The sequence below is a fragment of the Theropithecus gelada genome, chromosome 11 (assembly GCF_003255815.1).
Source record: "Theropithecus gelada isolate Dixy chromosome 11, Tgel_1.0, whole genome shotgun sequence".
Lineage (NCBI taxonomy): Eukaryota > Metazoa > Chordata > Mammalia > Primates > Cercopithecidae > Theropithecus > Theropithecus gelada.
In genome coordinates this window covers 67,322,964-67,343,798 of record NC_037679.1, presented here as the reverse complement: position 1 = coordinate 67,343,798, position 20,835 = coordinate 67,322,964, and the positions used below count along the sequence as shown (strand labels likewise).

Below are 20,835 nucleotides of genomic sequence, written 5' to 3'. Positions count from 1 at the left end.
AGTTCAGGTAGCAAGCGTATACGTTTCCTGTTACTGCTGTAACAATAACCATAAACCGAGTGGCTTAAAACAACACAAACCTGTTATCTTATTATTCTGGAGGTCAGAAGTCCCAAATGGGTTTCACTGGACTAAAATCAAGGATTGCGTCTCTTCTGGAGCCCATAGGGGAGAATCTGTTTGCCCTCCTTTTCCAGCTTCTAGAGGCTGCCACATTCCTTGACTCATGGTCCCCTTCCCCAGCCTTCAAAGCCAGCAACTGCAGGTTGAATCCTTGTCACATCAAATCACTTTGGCCCCCCTGCCTCCCTGTCTCATTTTTAAAGACCCCGGGCTCACCTGGGTAATCCAGCATAATCCCCCCATCTCAAGATTCTTAATGACATCTGCAAAGTGTCAAAGTGTCTTTTGCCATGTAGGATAACATATATACAGTTCTGGGGTTAGGATGTGGACATCTTTAGGGATCTGTTATTCTGTCTACCAGTGACATTGGTCTGCATCTGATTGTTTCTTGAATTTGGAATTTGGATATTGGGAGTTCAGGTGGCCATATATTAACAGTTGGTTCAGCAGAGTATTGACGAATTAGAATGGATGCAAGTGTTAGCAACCAGTGAGGCTTTACCCGGGAGTATTCAGTGATTATCAGGACCAACCCAGGAACCAGGCTTTGGCATCATTTAGACTGCGTTCAAGTCCCTGCACTTATGAACCTGCTGCCTCTGTGAAATGGGGATGGCAGCATGTAGTACATAGGGTAGTTGTTAGGATGGAAGGAGATAGCAAAAGTTAAGTGCCTGGCAGCTGGTAGGGGGCTCAACATGAATGAATGATCCCCCAGCAGTTTAACTTCCCAGCTAGAGTCTCTCCATCCCAGGTACTGGTGATTTCTAGTTATGAGAACCTTTCTGTCTCTGCCCCATGCTAGAGAGACATGCTTGTCTGGCTCATGGGCTGCAAGGAGCACGAGGGCTCCTTCTCTTCCCCCCATAAGAAAGAAGGTTCGTTTTTGAGGATGTGGATGTTAACTAGGAGGGGAGAAGGTGCCAGCTGCCCAGCCAGGCTTGTGTTTGATCTGGAAGGTTCTTGGGATATGAATTGGCTTGAGGGATGGATTATCTTTGTCTCCTAGACTGCAAGAGCCTGCAGCCCCCAGTCAGCTGTTCTACTATCAGTGGGGCTCAGTGTCTCCCATTTCTACTTCTTTCTGCTTCCAGTCCTGCTACCAACTGCTCTACTTTCTTTCCAAGTTACTGTTTATATGCCCCAAGAGGGACTACCTCATGGGTTCATTTAATCCTTCCAGGGTCCCCACTGGATCCCTGCTGGGGTTCTCTCTGATGGTGGATGAATTCCCTCTGAATCTGGAACTTGAATTTCTAGAAGGCCCCAGAAGAATAATGAATTGACACTGAATTGAATTGGCATTGACCTTGACATGACCTAGTCCAGGGATGGAAGTCCACACGCCTCACCATGTGCTGTGGCAGACATCACACATCAGTCATGACTTTTCCTTTAGTTGAGCCCAGATGTCTTTGTTGTTTATCTTTGTGGATCAAACCATCCCCAAATTTAGTGGCTTGAACTGACTTATTCATTTATAATTATGCAACTTAGTAGAGTTCTGCAGGGACAGTGCATCTCTGCTCCATATAGTGTTGGCTGCATTACTCGTGGGCTGCATTCAGCTGGGAGCTTGACCGAGGCTGGGATATATAAGATGATCTCACATCCCAGAACTTGTGTGCTCTCTCTCTCTCTCTCTCTGTAGCCCATCTCTCTAGCAGAACTGCTTGGATTTTTCTACCAGGAGGCTCAGGGCTCTGCAACAGTGATAGCAGACCCTGCTGGCATCGAGAGATCTAGGCTGGGACTAGCACAGCATCACTTCTACCACTTTCTGTTGGTCACAGCAACTCACCATGCCAGTGCAGATTCACGGGGAGGAGAAATAGAGTCCACTTCTTGATGGGAGGAGTGACATGTGAGTATTGGGGCAGGGTGGGATGTTACAGTCTATCTTTAAAGACAATCTACCATCTTCATCTTAAAACAACGAATGACAGTGGCCCTCTGGAGATAATCATTTGTCACCCTAAGTTAGTCTACACTCCCATTTTTCAGATGGGGAAACTGAAACTCAGAAAGGATTTGTCTAAAGGAGCCTCCGTTCACTTCACAAGCATTTACTGAGCACCAACTGTGTGCTAGGGGCATGGGATACAGGGAGCTCCCCTTTGAGTGGGAGACAGGTGAGTAAACAGAGTGGAGGCCCATCTAGCCAGAAGGTTGGCTTTAATGTCGGTGCTTGGGGCAAATTTTGCTCACAGGTTGCAGTCACCCATGATGATTCAATTCATCATCCATTCAGAACGATAAGTGACTACTGGGCCATTTTTACTGAGTGCTTATTGTTAAATACCTTCCCATTTATGCCTGCTTGATACATTTAGTGTGCAAAGTACTGCAGGAGTGGAGTGTAGGTAGCTTTCACTGGAGAAGCCAGGAAATAGTGCTTCAAGAAGGAAGCATGTATTCGAGCTGGGTTCAAAGCGTGAGTTGGCCTTGAGTTGCCTATAGGAGCAGTTGGCTAGATATGAGAGAGATTTTAGGCAGGGAGAGCTGCATGAACACAGATCCAGAGACTTGATGACTGCAGGGAGTCTGGCACAGTGGGCAGGAGGAGATCGGAATGCTCCTCATGGCCTTGAAGGCCCTACCCAATTTTCCAGGTGGTCCACATTGTGCTTCATTTCATGGGAACAGCATCCTGCTGCCTCCAACCCTTGCCTTCTCCAAACTCAATTGATTAAATTTGAACATTTGGGCAATGGAAGATTCCAGACAACCCAAAGCTAATTAAGTTTGAAATTCCAGTGGGCATGCTGGTTTGTGGCTTTATCTCATGGGTTGTCTGGCCCATCAACCAGCTTGGAGAACAGAATCTTTCTCTCCACTGGTGACTTCCTTGATTGAATGGTGGATGCCCCTCCCACCACTCCCAGGACTTGCTGAGGGACCTAGGCATAGAGGCTGGGAGGAAACAAGGTGTTTCCTTCAGGTTTAACGCTAAAGGAGAGTTGATTTAAGATGGCAACTTTGGGTTGCCCAAGGCAATTTGGTGACGTCTTTACTGGAGAAAGGCAGACTTGGCCACCAGCTGCGGCAGCCAGACCAATCCAGGCTGGGCACTAAAGGGTCCCCTGGCCTCCTAGCCGTGGGGAGGTATGGCTGACTGACGTCAAGAACAGGTCTTCAGGGAGTGCAGGCAATTTGCAGTCTCTTTTATGACAGACTCAACTCACAGGGGGCCTCTTCAACTGTCAGAGATTTAGGTCATGAAGAAAAAGGGTTTCCCTTGAGTCAGATGGGATGGCCACCGGGTGGATAGAGGCAGCTGCTCTGCTTTTCTCACAGACCTCTTTTGAAACCCATTTCAGCCGCGTGCTGGCTGGGAGGCCTCAGAAGGGTTGCTTAACTGCTCTGAGCCTCAGTTTCCTCAACTTTACGAAGAGGATCATAAAAGGGCTTTCCTCACTGGGGTGTTGTGGGGCTTACACGAGATCACGTGTGGCCCAGAGTTGGGGTCTCAGTGTCAGGGGGCTGGCCTGGTGGGGAAGGGACGAGGGAGACCAGCACTCTGGAACCACGAAAGGCTAAGAAATGCTCGTTGTAGGCAATGCCAAAGTCCTAGTTTCATTCCAAGCTTTTCCCTTTGGACTTCCTGCCTTGGCTAAAAGACACGGTACGGACTGGGTGGAGACCTTGACTTGCTGGCCTCACTTCTCCTGGGGGCAGCTGGCCCTGTCTGGCCTAAACAGGCCTTTCTTTTACTGTTTTTCCCTCTCCTCCCATGAAAAGTCTCAGATGTGAAGGAAATCAGGAAATTAGAAACATGACTCGGGGGAGAAGAGAGAACTGCTGTGAGCAGCCTGTGAGGCCAGCTGGTGGGGAGACACCCTCCCCTCCCCATCACAGGGTTTCTGACCTCCACGTCCTGGAAGGCTGGCCTCTGATCCACACTTTCTCAGCCCCGTCCCACCCCGTCCGGTGTTTCACATTTTCCTGGGACCCAGGAAGCCCACTGCACCTCCTCATTCTTCCTTCCAAGAGCCTTTTGTGTTGGTTCCACCGCCTGAAGGGACAGGTAGCCTTCACCCGTGGAGTTCAGGCTGGGCTGCTGCCCAGTCCTGCTTCCCTCCTCCAAGATTGTCCTCTGGGACCAGTCCTACCTCTTGGCTGATCACAACAGGCTGTTTATAAGCCAAGCACCCACCCGCTGGCTTCACAGACACTCATCAGATGTGTGGGCGGTGGGAAAAACAGTCCTGTTTTATAGCCAGGAAACGGAGACCTAGAGAGATGATATGTGTTCACTCACTCCTTCGTTCTCTAATTCACAACATCTCTCTCTCTTTTAAGAGACAGGGTCTCACTCTGTTGCCCAGGCTGGAGTGCAGTGGTGCAATCATAGCTTACTGTAGCCTTGAACTCCCGGGCTCAAGCCATTCTCCTGCTTCAGCCTCCCAAGTTAGCTAGGACTACAGGCATGTGCCACCATGCCCAGCTAATTTTTAAAATGTTTTATAGAGATAGGGTCTCACCATGTTGCCCAGGCTGGTCTCAAACTCCTGGCTTCAACGGATCCTCCTGCCCTGGCCTCCAAAAGTGAAGGAGTTACAGGCATGAGCCACCGTGCCCGGCCTCAGGTCATCTTTATTAGCCAATCCCCCTCTCTGTCTTTGAAAGGCACCCACCCTCTAGCAGCTGTAGTTCTTTGCTCTTTGATGAGTTCTATCGTGTTACAGTTCCACGTTAGGAGTTAGACCTGAGTTCAAATCCTGAGTCCCTTGATTACCAGCTGGGTGATCTTGGATCAGTTTCTCTCTGTCTCTCTCTCTCCCTCTCAGCCTCAGTTTTTTTCACTTGTAAATTAGAGTTGATGACAGGATCTGCCATGAGTTGTGTGGTGAGGATTAAATCAGCGAATCCATGAAAAAACACATAGCAGTGGGACCAATGCTTAGTAGAGCCCTTGTAAAAGAAGCATGTTGAAGACTTCCTTGCACTTAAAATAAGGCACGGTGCATACGAGGTCATTGAGAAATACTTTCTGAAATGCGATTGAATTCTGCAATCACCTCCTCTGCTCTAGCCCCCAGTCCCTTAGCAGCCAGCTTTCCCTGTCCTTGATGAGGCTCAGAGACTGAGGCTCAAAGACATCAGCTGAGTGCCCAAGGCCACATCGCCCAGGCTGCCCCTGTTCTCCCAGCCCCCTTCTCCAGAGTCCATGAATTCTTCTCCCCTGTGATTTCCAGGCCTTTCCCCCCTTCCTCTGCTGCAGACTCCTTCTATACTGATTATAGACTTTATGATGGGACTGTCTCTTCATCTTCCGTGGCTTGACTCATCAGTGTCATGGCCCATTGCCTCAGAAGCCTGTTCTCATCCAGATGGCCAGTTGGAAACTAAAGCGATAAACTCACTCACACTGAGGTGTTTGCAACGATGATAGCTTGCCGGAGTGGAAGGTTTGCGAGCAGGATGCCTTCAGCCAGCAGAGAGTGCTCAGGATGGGGGACATTCAGATGCTGTGGACATAAGCACAGGGAAGGGGCAGCTTTTGGTTGGGGATCTTCCCAGAGACAAGCAAACCACAGCCTCCTCTGCTGCAAGGACCTGAGGACAGAAAACTACTGAGTCAATTTCATAGGAGAAATTTGTAGTTCCAACTTCCTCGCACCTCCACTGGGGCCTCTTTGTTCCTCCCTTTTCTTGTAGACAGAATGGCCAGAATTGGGTTGCCTTAAAAAAATGACAGAGCTCCACATTAGCAGAGTTCAGAGAAATAGGGCAGGCCTGGGAGGTCACAGAGGTGAGTGTCCCAATCTTAGCACACTCGTCTACACTGCTCGCCCACCCTCCAGCATTTCTGACAGAGCCTGGGGGTAGGAGTGGTTACCCCAACATGTCCCGTGCCCTGGATGAGGAGCCTGGGGTCCTTGCCACTCTGTGGAACTGGTAAAACTGTCTTTCAACTGACTTTCCTTCCCTCCTTGTGCAGGGAGTGGAAGCAGGAACTGGGATAGGATGTGGTGTTGGTGGCTGGGTTCGTGTGAGTAGAAGTGCATTTTATCCAGGTGTGTTTAGAGAGGCAGGATGGCAAGATGGTCAAAGCTTCTGGAATTTGGTGGCTTGGCTTCAAATTCCTTGACTTCCTTGCTTGATTGCCTCAGTTTCCTCATCTGTAAAATGGGTGTAAGGATGATGTTGCCTCATAGGGTTGTCTGGGTAGGGCAGGGGGAGATGGATCTGTGGGAGGGTATGTTTTATTTCTTTACTTGTTTTTGGTATTTGCAACAGCCAGTTATTTAAATATTTGTGGTATTTGCCACAGCCAGCTATTTACCCATTGGGGGAAATTGGAATTGGGCTGATAACAGTAGGGGGTGCAAGTTGCCTTGCACCTGCCAGGAGCACCCACAATGTGGACAATCCCCAGTCATGATGTGGATTTAGTAAGAAGCTCTGTGGCTCTGATCTTCATCCTCTCAGGTGATTGAGAGCAGACAGGGGTGAAATGAAAGAAGCCACAGTCCAAGGCAGGCCCCCGGGACAAATTTCCAGAACGACCCATAAGGCTTGTCTGGGTGTCTTCCGGCTCCCTGAAGGGTGGTGGTGCCTGGGAGCCCTCTGGAAATGCTGGGGGCATCTCCAGGCTGCCTGATCCCTGTCCTCCCAGTGCACCTCCCACTGCCCCGACTCCACTGCCCTGTCTCCGCTGCCCCATCTCCCTCTCTCTCCTTCTTTTCCTCTCGCCCTCTTTCTTCTGTAGCAAGTGCTCTGAACCAGCTGTGGTCTTCCAGAGGTTGGGTGCAGCAACTTTGGGCAAAGCCAAGCACTCACCTATTCCCAGTGGGAGGGTTCGTGAGGCCCTGGGTGTTGACAGGGTTCTTGTTGGTTTCTTCCCTCTGGGAACTGGCTGTGGTCAGACTGGAGGCTGTGGGAGGAAGCGTGCTCAGGCCACCCACCACCCCTGCACCCAGCACATTGGTGGGTGCTCAGTAAACACTTGCAAGGAAATGAACAAGCGAGCCCCAATAGCAGAAGGGTACACCCTCAGCCCTTAGGGAAAACCAAACCCTCACTAAAATTATTTCAAGGCCATGTGTTTTATTTTTAAACTGCATACAATTATTTTGAGGGCACTTGCTTTAAGAAAATAGCTTGGGAACTTTGCATTCAGCGCCATAATAGGCCCATGCATTTAAAGATGAAAATGGAGCCCCTCGGAAGCCTTTGGGTCGGCTTCATGGAGAGGCGCCTTGTCTGTGCTCTGGCTTCCTGTCTGGGTGGCTTGTTTGGAGAAACTTGGAGTAGAGAACTCATGGATTGTCAGGTCTGAGGGGAGTGCTCACACATGATGGGATCCTCTTCCCCTCACCTCTCCATTGTATATTGGAGGGAATAGGGACACAGAGAGGTTAAGTGACTTGCCCAAGGTCACACAGCTGGTAAGCGGCAGAGCCAGGGCTTGAACCCAGGCAGCCTCAGTACAGCACTTAAAATGATGCCCCTTTGGTGAGCCCTGTTCCCATCTGCCCCCCTACATCTGTGTCTGGGCAGCCAGGACACGTTTCCTGGACAGCTGAGATGTGCTTCCTTCTACAACAAGTGTGATCACATCCAACTCCCAGAAAAAAGAGACCACCAAGAACCCAGTTGGCACCAGGCACCCCAAGCACCTTTCCACTGGGGACAGGTAAATGCCTGGCTTTGCCCAGAGATGTAAACTCTGGGGGTTCCCAGCTGGAGTCCTAGACCTCTGGCCTGGGTTGGGTCTCTGACAGGGAGGGGACCTGCCAGGCCTGGACTGTAGACCCCTGGTCTCTCTGGAGCTGGAAGTAGTCCTGTGTGCCTCTTATCAGAGGCCCTTGGCTGTGGGGCCAGCCTCTTCCTCCAGGTGGCTTAGCTGTTGCCAATTCTCTCCCCTTGGCCCCTATGCCACTGTCTGTGTGGCAATCTGGAGTTGGCAATGATCAAAGAACTCATTTCCAGAAGAGGAAACTGAGGCGCTAGTTTGGATATCAGAGAAAGAGGACTGGCATCCAGTCCTTTTTCTCCAGCCAAGCTTGTTTGTGAGCTCAGGCAGGGACTGTACCCCAAGTCCTACATGTTGGACCAGATGGCAACTTCCAGCTCAGTGTCATCTGAAAGATTTGCAGTCTTGTGGTTCAGAGAGGGGCAGAAACTTGTGCAGGTTCACAGAAAATCTGAAGCAGAGTCAGGACTGAAACCCAGGTTTCCTGTCTCCACTGCACCTTGTTCATTCCTCAGTTTTCCTCAGGGAAACATTCAAGGACTAGGGTTTGAATGGGGAAGACAAGCTGTCCTTTGGTCTTAGTTTCCCTGAATGTCAAACAGAAAGGTTGACAACCCCAGCCCACCAGAGCCTATCTGTGTCCACATTTTTACCAGTCTGCAGATAAGCAAAAAAAAAAAAAAAAAAAAAAAAAAAAAAAAAAAAAAAAAAAAAAAAAAGAAAAGAAAATAATAATAATAGTAGTAAATAAAATAAAAAGGGAAAATAACAGCAGAGTAAGCTTTTCATAAAGTGAAATATTTTCAACAGAAAAAGATGAGTCTATGTCCCACCTATTTTCCTGGGTATGTTTCTTTTCTGAAGTGGTGGTGATGGTAAGGGATGGTTTTAGTTTTGCAATGTCCTTACTTGACAAATGTAGAAAGGTGGCAACTCTGTGACAGTCTCAAACATTTCTGGGAAATGTAACCAGTTCATGAAATCCCAAGGCGTGATGTTGACTGAGCTAAGCTCATCTCTTGGGCTTCTTTGAGCTGAGTGGGGGATTCAGGTGGGCACTGTCTGGCTGAAGGGGGGATCTGAGAGAATGAGGTATGGAGGGAAAGGTATCTGCTGCCAGATCCAAGGCTAGGTTGCAGGGGGAGAATGCACCTGGCACACAGTAGGTGCCCAGATGTGGCAATTGGATGAAATGATTACCATGTGTCTTAGTTCATTTTGTGTTGCTATAAAAGAATACCCAAGGCTGGGTAATTTACAAAGAAAAGAGGTTTATTTCGCTCATGGTTCTGCAGGCTGCACAAATAGCATAGAACCAGCATCTGCTTCTGGTGATGGCTTCAGGGAGCATCCATTCATGGTGGAAGGGGAAGGAGAGCCAGCATCTCTCCTGAAGGAGAGCCAACATGAGGAGAGAAGGAGGGAGAGAGCAAAGGAAGGTGGCAGGCTCTTTTAAACAATCAGTTCTTGTGGGAACTAATAGAGTAAGCCCAAGGTGCTAGGGGGACCCGTTGGCATAGTATCAACTCAGGTTGTCAAGTCAGGGAAGGCTGCCTGGACAAAGTGAAACTTGAAGGACAAGCAGGAGTTGGCCACTGGGCAACCCAGGCTGAAGTAACTTCAGAGGCACAAAAGCATTGCACTGTCACGTGATACAGCTGGAGAAGAAAGCTGTGAACTGAGTTGGGATTTAAAGCTGTGATGGTGGAAACTCAGGCACTGTGTGGAGCAGAGTTAGAGTTTCAGCCGGAACATCTGGAGCCCGGTGTCTCCCTAAAATCCCCAAGGGGTGGCATGACTAGGGGACGAAACCCCCAGCTTCCCTCCCCAAGCCCTGGGAGGTATGCGCCAGGTAAGGGGTGCTTTCTCCTGAGCTCCAGCAGGAATTCCAACCCGCTCCAGGGATCCGGGACTCAGAATTAACATCCCAGCCCTCAGACTGTGAACACTTCTCCCCCACATTTAGAAAGAGCCAAAATGCCAGCCCACCTCCCAAGCCCCTCACGTAACATATGCCTGATTTCCCAAAAGCAAAGATTTCTCCTTTCTCCCTTCCCTCCTTCTTCCACCTTCCCCTCGACCTCTTCCTTTTAAACAGTCGGTTCTTGTGGGAACTAATAGACAACTCACTCATTACTTGGAGGATAGCACCAAGACAGTCAGGAGGGATCCACCCCTATGACCCAGACACTGCCCTTAGGCCCTACCTCCAACACTGGAGATCAGATTTCAACATGAGATTTGGAGGGGACAGATATTCAAACTGTATCACCATGTGTGCTCAATTCCCAGTTCAGTCAGGGCAGTGAGCAGAGACAGAGCCTTGGCTGGAATGGGGCTGTGTGGGGAGGAGCTAGGGAAGGACATCAGGGTCTCTTAGATGTGGAAATACAGAGGAGAGGAATGAGTCAGAGTATGTTCTAAGAACCCCTGCAGTGGGTTCTGATCTGGATCCCGGTCTCAGATCGGGTTTCCCTGAAGCAGAGCCTGAGATAGGGATTTGGGTGCATGTTCTGTGTTAGGGTGTGCTCTCCGGCAGAGTCAGGATTAGGGGGTGGTGAGTGACACAGGCGCACGAAACTGCAGGATGGAATCCCATCTTTATTTTGATGTTTTGCTCATCGTGCGATTTTTTACATTAATTTTGATTATTTATTTATTTATTATTATTATTATTATTATTTTTTGGAGACAGGGTCTCACTGTCATCTAGGCTGGAGTACAGTGGCATGATCATAGCTCACTGCAGCCTTGACCTCCTGGGCTCAATTGATCTGCCCGCCTTAGCCTCCTGAATAGCTGTCACTTTGATTTTGAAAAAATGTTACATTACATTATTATTTTTTGGATGAGTGAGGTTTTTGGCAACCCTCCTCCCTAAGTTTGCACTCAAGGCAGGTGCCTCACTCTGCTCTCAGGAGAAGGGGAATGAGGGAAGGGGTTATTGAGGATTTGGCCTCAGCCTAAGCTAGTGAGACTAGCTTCAGTCTGATGCCCCAGGGAGCCCTGGGGCGAGCATTGTGCCCTGTGGCAGCCAGGCAGGGGCAGCTCCTGCTCTGCTGAGGGCAATTCTTAGGAGGAGAGGGCAGCCGTGAGCTGTTAGCATCTAATATTCCCTGCAGCTGGCAGATGGGGGACCCTGCTAGTGAAAAGGACCCCGACTGGGTACGAAAAACGTCCACTACAATACCCTTCTATTGTTCTTTGAGAGGTGGCAGTAAACATTTCAAAGGTCTACAGGGACTTTTGGCTGCTGGACTGTGTTTCTTCAAATATGGCTGTGCTGGAGTTTCTGGGGTCCAGTTTCTAATCCTCTTGTAGGACGAATGAATGAGCAGGAGGGTGGGTGGAGCCAGTGTGGATGTGTGTGTGACCTGATGAGCTGGTTTGTCCTAAGCTGCTGGCTCAGGTTCCTGGAGGGTGGGAGCTGGGGAGAGGAAGGCCAAAGTGGAACAGGTGTCTGTGAGTCTGCCCATGGAAGGGGACATGGAGGAGGAAGAGGCTGAGGGGAAGATGGAAGAAGCAGGGAAGGAAGGAGAAATCTTTGCTTTTGGGAAATCAGGCATATGTTATATGAAGGGCTTGGGAGGTGGGCTGGCACTTTGGCTCTTTCTAAATGTGGGGGAGAAGTATTCACAGTCTGAGGGCTGGGATGTTAATTCTGAGTCCCGGATCCCTGGAACGGGTTGGGACTCCTGCTGGAGCTCAGGAGAAAGCACCCCTTACCTGGCGCATACCTCCCAGGGCTTGGGGAGGGAAGATTGGGGCTTCATCCCCTATTCATGCCGCCCCTTTGGGATTTTAGAGACACCAGGGGCCATATGTTCTGGCTGAAACTCTACTTCTATTCCACACAGTGCCTGAGTTTCCTTCCACCATCACAGCTTTAAATCCCAACTCAGTTCACAACCTTCTTCTCCAGCTATATCACGTGAAAGTGCAATGCTTTTGTGCCTCTGAAGTTACTTCAGCCTGGGTTGCCCACTGGCCAACTCCTGCTTGTCCTTCAAGTTTCACTTTGTCCAGGCAGCCTTCCCTGACTTGGGAGCTGGAGTTGATACTATGCCGACAGGTCCCCCTAGCCCTGGGCTTACTCTGTCATGATTCACTCATTGTCTGTCACCCTTACCTGGCTTTGGGTTTCTTGGGAGTGGGAGCTATATCTTTGTATTGTCTCTCCCAGCCTGACACCTGGCAGGTAATTTGTGCTCAATAAAGTTTCTTGAAGGTAAGAATGAGAAATACGTAATAGGTCATCAGATATTTATACCTCAGTGTGAAAGAAATTCTGAGAGGAGGTTTTTGTTTTGATTTGTTTTTAAATCATACTCCCTTACAATCATGCCACATTTATGTCTGAGGCCATGTCATATAATGGTAAGATTCATAATTATACTCAACAACAGCAACAATAATAACAATGGATAATATACTGAGAACTTACCATGGGCCAGGTATTATTGTTCTAGTTGTTTATATTCCTTCTCTTATATCCTAACACCAACTTTAGAAGGTATATACTATTTATGAGGTATGTACTTTGTGTGGTATGTCTTGCCCCATTTTACAGATTGGGAAACTGAGGAAAGAATTTAAGCAGCAAAGAGGTCTTACAGGTGGTAAATGACAGAACTGGCTTTTGAACTCAGGTGGTCTGGCTTCAGGATCTATACCCTTAACCATCACACACTGAACATGGCTTTTGGGTTCAAGTCCTAGCTCCTTCATTTTCTAGCTGTGTGACCTTGGGCAAGTTGCTTGACCTCTCTGAGTTTCTGTTTACTTACCTGTGAGGTAGGGGTGGTCCTCAACGTTGTTGGGAGGCTGGGGCAAAGTAAGGGATGGAGAGGACCCTGAGGGTTGGCAGTGATGGTTCTCATGGCTCAGCGAGGTGGCGGTTTCAAAGATCTCTGCTCGTGGTTACAAAATGAGCCTTGGAAACCCGCATCAGCAGAGACATCATGGCCAGGGTTCTTGCCAAAGGGCGTGGAGGCCAGGAAGAGGGAGACAAAGGCTCCTCTGTCAGCACCTTGGGGTCCCAGGGGAGGCAAGTTGGGAAGATGTGAGTGCTGCAAAGCAGGAGGTGAGGACTCCTGCCTGGAAGTGGGGCAGGCACCCTGTTGCCCGCCAGGATTTGCTCTGCATAAGCTATGGGTGGAAAATTCCTTTGGATCCTTTCCTGAGTGGCTGGGAAAGCTGAGACTAATTCATGGAGGGGAGGGGTGTCTCCACACCCTGGGAATGTGATCACTGTTTTATTTTAAAACAGAATAAAAGCAGCTTCAACTTGGCAGTTCTCAGGGCTGCTTGGGGCCACTGAAGCCACCTCCAGAACATGGCTCCTTGCGGGCTCAGGCTCTGGCTGCTATGGGATCAGGGATCATACTGGAAACTTGTCACTGGCGGGTGGCTGCTCTGTTTTCTTCAGAGACTCCCTCCTCCAGCCTGACTGGCATCTTCTCTGGGAACCCACAGAGTACAGATCTGCCCTCTGGGGTGACAAGGAGGCCTCAGGCAGAAATCTCCCTCACACTGTGGATACTGTCATATATCCACAGAATTCTCTCCTGATCCCTGCTCCCCATGGTGACCCTGCAAACAATTGTCATTTCCCTTTGATAAATGCGGAAACTGAGGACAGGGAGTTGGAACAGCCAGTACAGCTGAAATAAGAACCAAGGTTCTCTGACTTCCCATGAGACAGACCTTGTGCTAAAGACATGGCCCAGGTTCTATGGGGACTGAAGGTCTAAGTGGCTCTGAAGGATATTCTTGATGGATCAAAACACAGCACAATCAGTGCAAAGGGAGTGCTCAAAGCCCATTTGCTCATTATGAAAGACCAGAGCTTGAGAACTCCAGACTCTATTAAGAATATGTGGGAAATGATATACATTTGTAGTTAATTGTAACATTGTAACACACACAATGATTTATTATAACATTGTAACAACAAGAAACTGGAAACAACTCAAGTGCCCATCCCTGGGACTAGTTAATTAAATGCTGGCAAATCTACCAATATAATACTATGCAACTATCGAAAAGGATAAGATTTTTTGTACATATGAATATACAAATAAGAAATCATCACCAAGATATATTGTTAGGTAAGGAAGGCCAGTTGCAAAATAGTGTGTTCAGTATACTACCTTTTATGCAAAATGAGAGAAATGAAATGAAAAGGGAATGTATTTCCCCAAAGAAACTCTGGAAGGAGACATAAGGAGCCAACATAGGAAGATGGGTACAGTGGAAACTGGATCAATGGTGGCAGGTAGGAGCAAGATTTTTCATTATAATCTTTCTATAGTTTTACATGGTTTGAACATCACCAGTTAGATGGAGTTGTGATGCCTGGTCAGCAATTTAAATTCAAAAAGCCTATTAAAATTGTGGATGGATGACCATTAGGCTAAGAGTGTTATTATGTGAATAGCATATGTGTTGTAAACTCTAAGGCCCATGGTTTTCATTCCTATTTTCTCCTTGACTGTGACATAACCACATTTGGGGTTTTCAAACTAGCTGGATTTATTGTCCAGCTGACTACATCTTTCCTTGATGTCAGAATGAGGCCACCTTTGGCCCACTTTGAACCAGCTGAGAGAGTCCTGTGGGGTGTACACAGAGCCCACCTCTCCCTCCAGTGTCCACATCATCCTTGTGACTGTGATGCATTCCTGGTGGCCTCCTGAGGCCATGGGTAGTCAGTCAATACCTATGTCTCATAGTGGACCTGCCATCTCATTCCAAGAATACCCTTGAGCTCTCGGTGAAATGTTTGTAGGGAAAACAACGTGTTCTTGTGGGCTCTCCTCGATGCTAATATCCATGGATGAAGAGAACCTCTAGAGCAGACAATGACTGAAACCCATGCTCAATGAAGAGAACTGCCTGGAATAGCTTTTAGCTCATCTTGTGTCTGCCAGACCTTCCCAAACACTGCCTCTAGCCCACCACCAAACAGGCTGTGTGTTAAATCACACCTTTTCCTGTTAAAATCAACCCGTGACATTGAGGCTGGGTGCAGTGGCTTATGCCTATAATCCCAGCCCTTTGGGAGGCCGAGGTGGGGGGATCACTTGAGTCCAGGAGTTGGAGACTAGTCTGGTCAACATGGCAAAACCCCATCTCTATAAAATACAAAAAAAATTAGTGGGGTGTGGTGGTGTACGCCTATAGTAGTCCTAGCTACTCAGGAGGCTGAAGTGGGAGGATCACTTGAGCCCAGGGAGGTTGAGGCTGCAGTAAGTTGTGACTGAGCTGCCATTGGCAATTCCAACCAGTGCATGGTCTAACCCATTGCCAGGGGGCTCTGGCTTTCCATCCCAAAGCAAAAGCCCCACCCATTTCTGCTATGGGGTTGACACCTTGCCCATAGCTCCCTGATCTTTGGGAATTTTGGAAATCCCTAGCACTGCCTTTCCTGTGCTTTTAAATGTATGCAAATGCAACAGCAAATGGCCCCCGCCCCAGGAGGACAGCGATTCCTGGGGCCCTCCCTGCCCACACTAAGTGGCTCCGTGGGGTCTTGTTAAACCTTCTCAGAAGTTGGCAGAAGACTCCTTTTAGCCTTGCCCTTTCCTCTTCCCTCTGGGTCTCTCTTCCTGGGGACTTTCTTCACTCTGCCTTCGTCTTTCTTCTGCCACTTTGCAGCTTTGCCCTGGCCGCTCTGTCTTCCTCTTTCCAGTCCTGCATCTCTCCTCTTCCTGCTGGCTTTCCTCTCCCTGCCCCTCCTCCCCATCTCTTTCTGTCTACATTGAGGAGGTGTCATCCTCTGTTCTCTCTGCTCTTTCTTGGCTGTGCTGCTCCTTCCTCCCTCCTAAGATCACCCACCCCGCCAAGCCCCTGCCCTGTTGGGGCCTGAAGTGAAGAGGGCTCTTCCCTCCAATTCCCCAGAGCTGAGGGGCAGGGCCAGCATCTCGGGCTGGTGACCAGTGCAGCCACACAGGGCTCAGAAGGCCTGTGCTTGGTTTAACACTTGGCTGTTGCCGTCCTGAATTCTCAGTAATTTTTGAATAAGGGGCTGCCTTTCATTTTGCAGTGACTCCATGAAGTATGCACTGGTTCCGCTGAGGACTGTGAGCTTCCTGGGGGAACACATCCCCTCCTGGTAGAGCTGTAAGAGCTGGGCTGAGGCGCAGGGTCCAGGTGCCGGTCCTGCGTTTGCTCCTCATTCACCCAATAGTGAGTTGCAAGATTCATCCTCATTTTACCGATGAGATAAATCAAGGCTCAGAGAGGCCATGTCACTTGCCCAAGGACCCACAGCTCATGAGCCTGGATTGAAGGAAGCTGACTCTGAAATTTGGACATTCTGTGGTCTTTCCTGGCTGAAACCATAGGGGCTTTGGTAAGGGCCTTAGTTCACCCTTTTATTGGTGAACTAAGGCTCAGTCTTTGCATCTGAAAAATAGAGGTAGTGAAAGTAGCCGCCTGTGCAGAAACAACTGGTGTTTAAATCCTGGAACGTTCCTGGCACATGGCTACCTCCTGAGACAGCAGCTGCAGCCTTTCTGAGCCTCCATTTTCTCATCTGTTAAATGGGGATCATGGTGGTACCTGCCTCACTGGACCCTTATGGAAATTTAATGACACAGGACGTGTGCTTAGCTTAGGGCCTGGCACAAGTAGGTGGGCAAGGCCAGGACACAGGAGCTTCTGGGCCAGAGGAGGGAGTGATCTATGAGTAGGGAAACTAGGATTTATTGTCCAGACTGGGGCACTTTGAGAATGAAAGGAGCTTGACAAAAAGCATAAACAGGGATTGTCGTGGGCAAGCCAGGATGGAGGGTCACTCCACCTGTGTGTCAAGTGTGTCCTTGTCAGGATTGTCTGTTTCATAAAACATGTTCACAGATAAGTGAGCGTAAGGATGCCCCAGGCCCACCCCCAGCTGGTGTGGAGAAAGACTGTGTTCGGGTTGGGTGCAGTGGCTCATGCCTGTCATCCCAGCACTTTGGGAGGCTGAGGCAGGTGAGACCTGAGACCAGCTGAGACCAACATGGAGAAACCCCATCTCTACTAAAAATACAAAATTAGCCGGATGTGGTGAAGCATGCCTGTAATCTCAGCTCTTTGGGAGGCTGAGGCAGGAGAATCAATTGAACCTGGGACATGGACGTTGCGGTGAGCCGAGATTGTGCCATTGCACTCCAGCCTGGGCAAAAAGAGCAAAACTCCGTCTCAAAACAAAAAGATTGTGTTCGAGCCTGGGCCATAGAGAATGATGTCCCTTGGGCTGGGCATGATGGATCATGCTGGTGAGCCTAGCACTTTGGGAAGCAAAGCGAGAGGATAACTTGAGGCCAGGAGTTCAAGACCAGCTTAGGCAATATAGCAAAACCTTATCTCCAAAAATTAAAATAAAATAAAATTTAAAAAGGGGAGGGGGAGAAAAAGAAAGAGTAGTGTCCCGCTTACCCCTGCTACTGCTACCAAGGCTTCAGTTCTGAGAAAACAACGTCAGGGAGAATGACTTAAAGGCCACGGTTCAGGCCCCTTCTCAGATATTCTAGAACATTCTTTGGATTACACCAGCAATGCATGTAAGCCAAAGAATTTGGATTCTTTGGTTGTGTAGACTGAAACTCACAGTCACATCTAGGAAAAGTGGCTTTTACTGAATTGCAGTTTGGGGCAGTGCTGTCCGTCAGTGAGTGTTTGGTGCCTCCCTTAAAACATTCAGGAACTGGAGGCCCCGTTCCGCGATCAGATCCCCCATGTCTTCTCTCCACACGCTTCTGGAGACAGTTGTCCTGCTCCTAGCATCAGGAGGCCTTGCCATTCCCCCTGAGTGGGTTTGCTTTTTCACAAGGAGCGTGTGACTCATGTAGCTGGGTCCCCCTTTCAGGAAGCTGGGGGTCCGGTGTGTGGTCCAGCCATTGTCAGCATTTAGGACATTTTTTGTCCCCTGCATTTCACCCTTAGCCGTGGCTCCATTTTCTGTCTCTACCCATGTTTCCCTTCCTTCTTTTACTTTAATTTATGTTCCCTGTATAAGTGAGCCTCTTTTGAACCTCCCACCATCCATAGCTGCATCACGCCAGTATATAAGTGAACAAAAATAAAAAATCAACAAACCTGCAAGCCAAAACGTATTGTGGCACCCCTCCCCAACCCAGGAGAGCAGCTCGGATGGCCTGGTGGGGGTCGGCTGGCAAGGGGTTAAGAATGATGCAGAGGAAGTGCTGGCCGAGATTAAAGGGAGGAAGTGGCTGCTGCCTGGGGAGGGAGGTGGCTGGCTCGTCCTGTGTGACTCCAGGGGCCTAAACCAACACTGACATGAATGTGGCAGGTTGCTCAAGGTCAGTTTAGCGAAAAAAAGGAAGAGCTTTCTAAAGACTTGACAAGTCTTTCTAGAAGTTCTGCTAGTGGGGGTTTCAAACTCACTGATAGCTGACTCCAGACATAGCTCTCTTTAAACATAATAGCCAAAGGGCAGGTTTGTTGGAGCCAGTCTCTTCATGTTCATAGAGTGACCGGCGGGCCCTGATTTGCTGGGACATTCCAGTTTGAGCACTTTACAGTCTGCATCCCAGGACACCCCTTGGTTTCTGGCAAACCAGGACAACTGGTCGGTCACCCTATGCACCCTACATACATGATCTCATGAAATCTTTACATTGACCCCCCTTACAGATGAGGAGTCTGTGATTTGGTAACCCAAGAGTACATAGCATGGGAAGGGCCGAGCTGGGATTCATGTGTGGATTTGCTGTAACTGAGTGAGGCTTAAGCTCTCAGCCGCACTGACCCACTTCCCTTTTCCTGTAAGATGAGGGTACAAGACCCCTTGATCCTAAAGCCTCTCCAGCAATGACTTTTAGGATTCTGGAATTTCCTCTGGTCTTCAAGCAGCTTTTTGTTTTCCATGGAGGTGGGTTGGGGTAGGGTGGGGGGCAATGTTTCCAGCAAGACCCCTCCTAGGTCAAGGCTTGGGCTTTGCCTTGGGAGAAGTGACAGCCTGGTGACAGGGTCAAAAGGAAGGGCAGCCTGCCCCTCCTTCCCTGTGCCTGGGAACAGGGTGGGATCTCATACTCCACCGTCCTGATTGCTGGCAGTGGTGCCAGTCCATTTGTCAGCTGCCTGGGCTGGAGCCAGGGAATTCCAAGGGGCCAGAGCCTGCCTGAGCGCTCCAAGGCCTCTGTGCTCGGGGCTAGCAGCCTAGGCAGGAGGACTCTGGGGCAGCTCAGGGCTCTGGGATGTTTCAAAGCACCATGTGGCTGGACAGGCCTCTGTAGCCCCCCCTGCCTTGGGAGTCTGGCCAGCCTGTGGAGACTGTGCAGAGGGGGAGTGATTTGGAGTCTCTGAGTACCCCAAGGCAATGAGGTAGGGTTGCGAATATGCAAGGTGGGGACAGATGCACAGGTGGGGACAGCTGATACAAGATCGCAGGGCCCCGCGTGCAGCAGGCAAGCCACAGAACATGAAGGACAGTGACCGTCACTGAAGACGTGGACTCCGTAGTCAGGACAGCGCAGATTCAAACCTCTCCTCTGCTCCTTCCTACTGTGGGATCTTGGGCCAGTGCCCTTGCTTCTCTATGCTTTAATTTGCACATCCGAAAAATGGGAATGAAAATATCTACCTTGAAGGTTTGTTGTGAGTGAAGGCACTGAGTAGAGTATGCCATCGGTGCCTCATAAGCAGGGAGTGGATTCCATCAGCCCCAGACTCTCAGTTTTGGTTCCTCTCACCCCAGAGCTGCACCCGAGGACCCCGTGACAGTCAGCGGGTGAGGGCTGTTCCCCGTGGAGAAGCTGTGCTGGCGGGATGTAAGGGAAGTCCTAGGGAGGAAGGAGTGCTTTGTAGCGAAAGGGGCCCGTCAGCCCATCCATGATGCTTGGAAGTGCTGTGATAGGGTATAGATGCCTTGGGTTCCCACAGGTCTGAGTTCAAGTCCTGGCTCCACCAGGCACTGGGTGGTGATCCTGATGTCGTTCCTTTCAGAGCCTCAGTTTCAACATCTGTGGAATGGGGGTAATGTTCTTCCACTCCTCAGGCCAGGGGGAAGATGGGTTGTCAGGACACAAGGAGATGAGGGGAAGTCAAATTCACAGCTAGGTGCCTGGCACATAGCAGGATGGCTCTCTTTCCTCCTGTCACCCTGCTGCCTGCTCTACCTGGATTTGTGCACGTGAGGCTGGGAGGAGCAAGGGGATGCTTGTGAAAAGCACACCCCAGGCAGAGGGACCTGCAAGACCAGAGGCCCAGGTACTTTGAACCATACTCAGGGGTACTGGGCTCCTTGAGCACAGGGAGCAGGTTGGTTTGGAAGGACTTGGCCTCGGAGGTCCCCCCAGCAGTCCCTTCCTGCCCCCAGCCTGGGACTTCCCATGAGTCCTGCAGCCCTGTCCTGGGTCAGTGGCCTTGAGTTACTGACCTCACTTGGGGTCTCCAAGGGGAAGGGAGGCTAATGCCCATGCTCAGTGGCCCACTCTTCCTCCTGTTGCCTCTTGTCTCCACCAGCTCTCCCTCTCTGTGCTGCCTTTTCCCCTTAGCATCCTTTCCCTGGCACTTTATTTCTTTTTAGGAGGCAGGGTCTTGCTCTGTTACCCAAGCTGGAGTACAGTGGTGCAATCATAGCTCACTGCAGCCTCAACTTCCTGTGCTCAAGCAATCCTCCCACCTTAGCCTCCTGAGTAGCTGGGACTACAAGGTGTGTGTCACCACACCTGGCTAATTTTTTAAATTATTATTATTTTTTTCCTACAGACATGGTCTCTCTCTGATGCCCAAACTGGTGTTGAACTCCTAGCTACAAGTGACTCTGCTGCCTCAGCCTCCCAAAGTGCTGAGATAACAGGCATGAGCCACCCTGCCCGGTCTCCCTAGCACTTTTAAGCGTTAATATCTCACACGCACACATACACACATTCACGTCAACCACTAACTGGATGTGACATATTTGGAATGGTTTTGGCATCTGAGTCCCAGTCCTGCTGCATTCTGCTGTATAACTGTGTCCAAAAGCTCCTTCCTCTTTGTGTGTGGGCCTCTGC

The 20,835-nt window shown here is 49.6% G+C and overlaps 1 protein-coding gene across 4 annotated transcripts in view; it reads left to right on the top strand.

Annotated features, from left to right (window-relative positions):
• The window catches only part of CMKLR1 (chemerin chemokine-like receptor 1), a 52,750-nt gene that overhangs the window by 7,316 nt on the left and 24,599 nt on the right, over positions 1–20,835 (top strand). For 2 of the 4 annotated variants that reach the window (XM_025403786.1, XM_025403784.1), the window contains exon 2: positions 1,778–1,990. The exons of 1 other annotated variant lie outside the window; for it this stretch is intronic. The gene's annotated coding sequence lies outside the window, so the exon portion shown is untranslated. Of the gene's footprint in view, positions 1–1,777; positions 1,991–11,272; positions 11,391–20,835 lie in introns of those variants that run through there. One more of the 4 variants, XM_025403785.1, reaches the window with a different exon arrangement.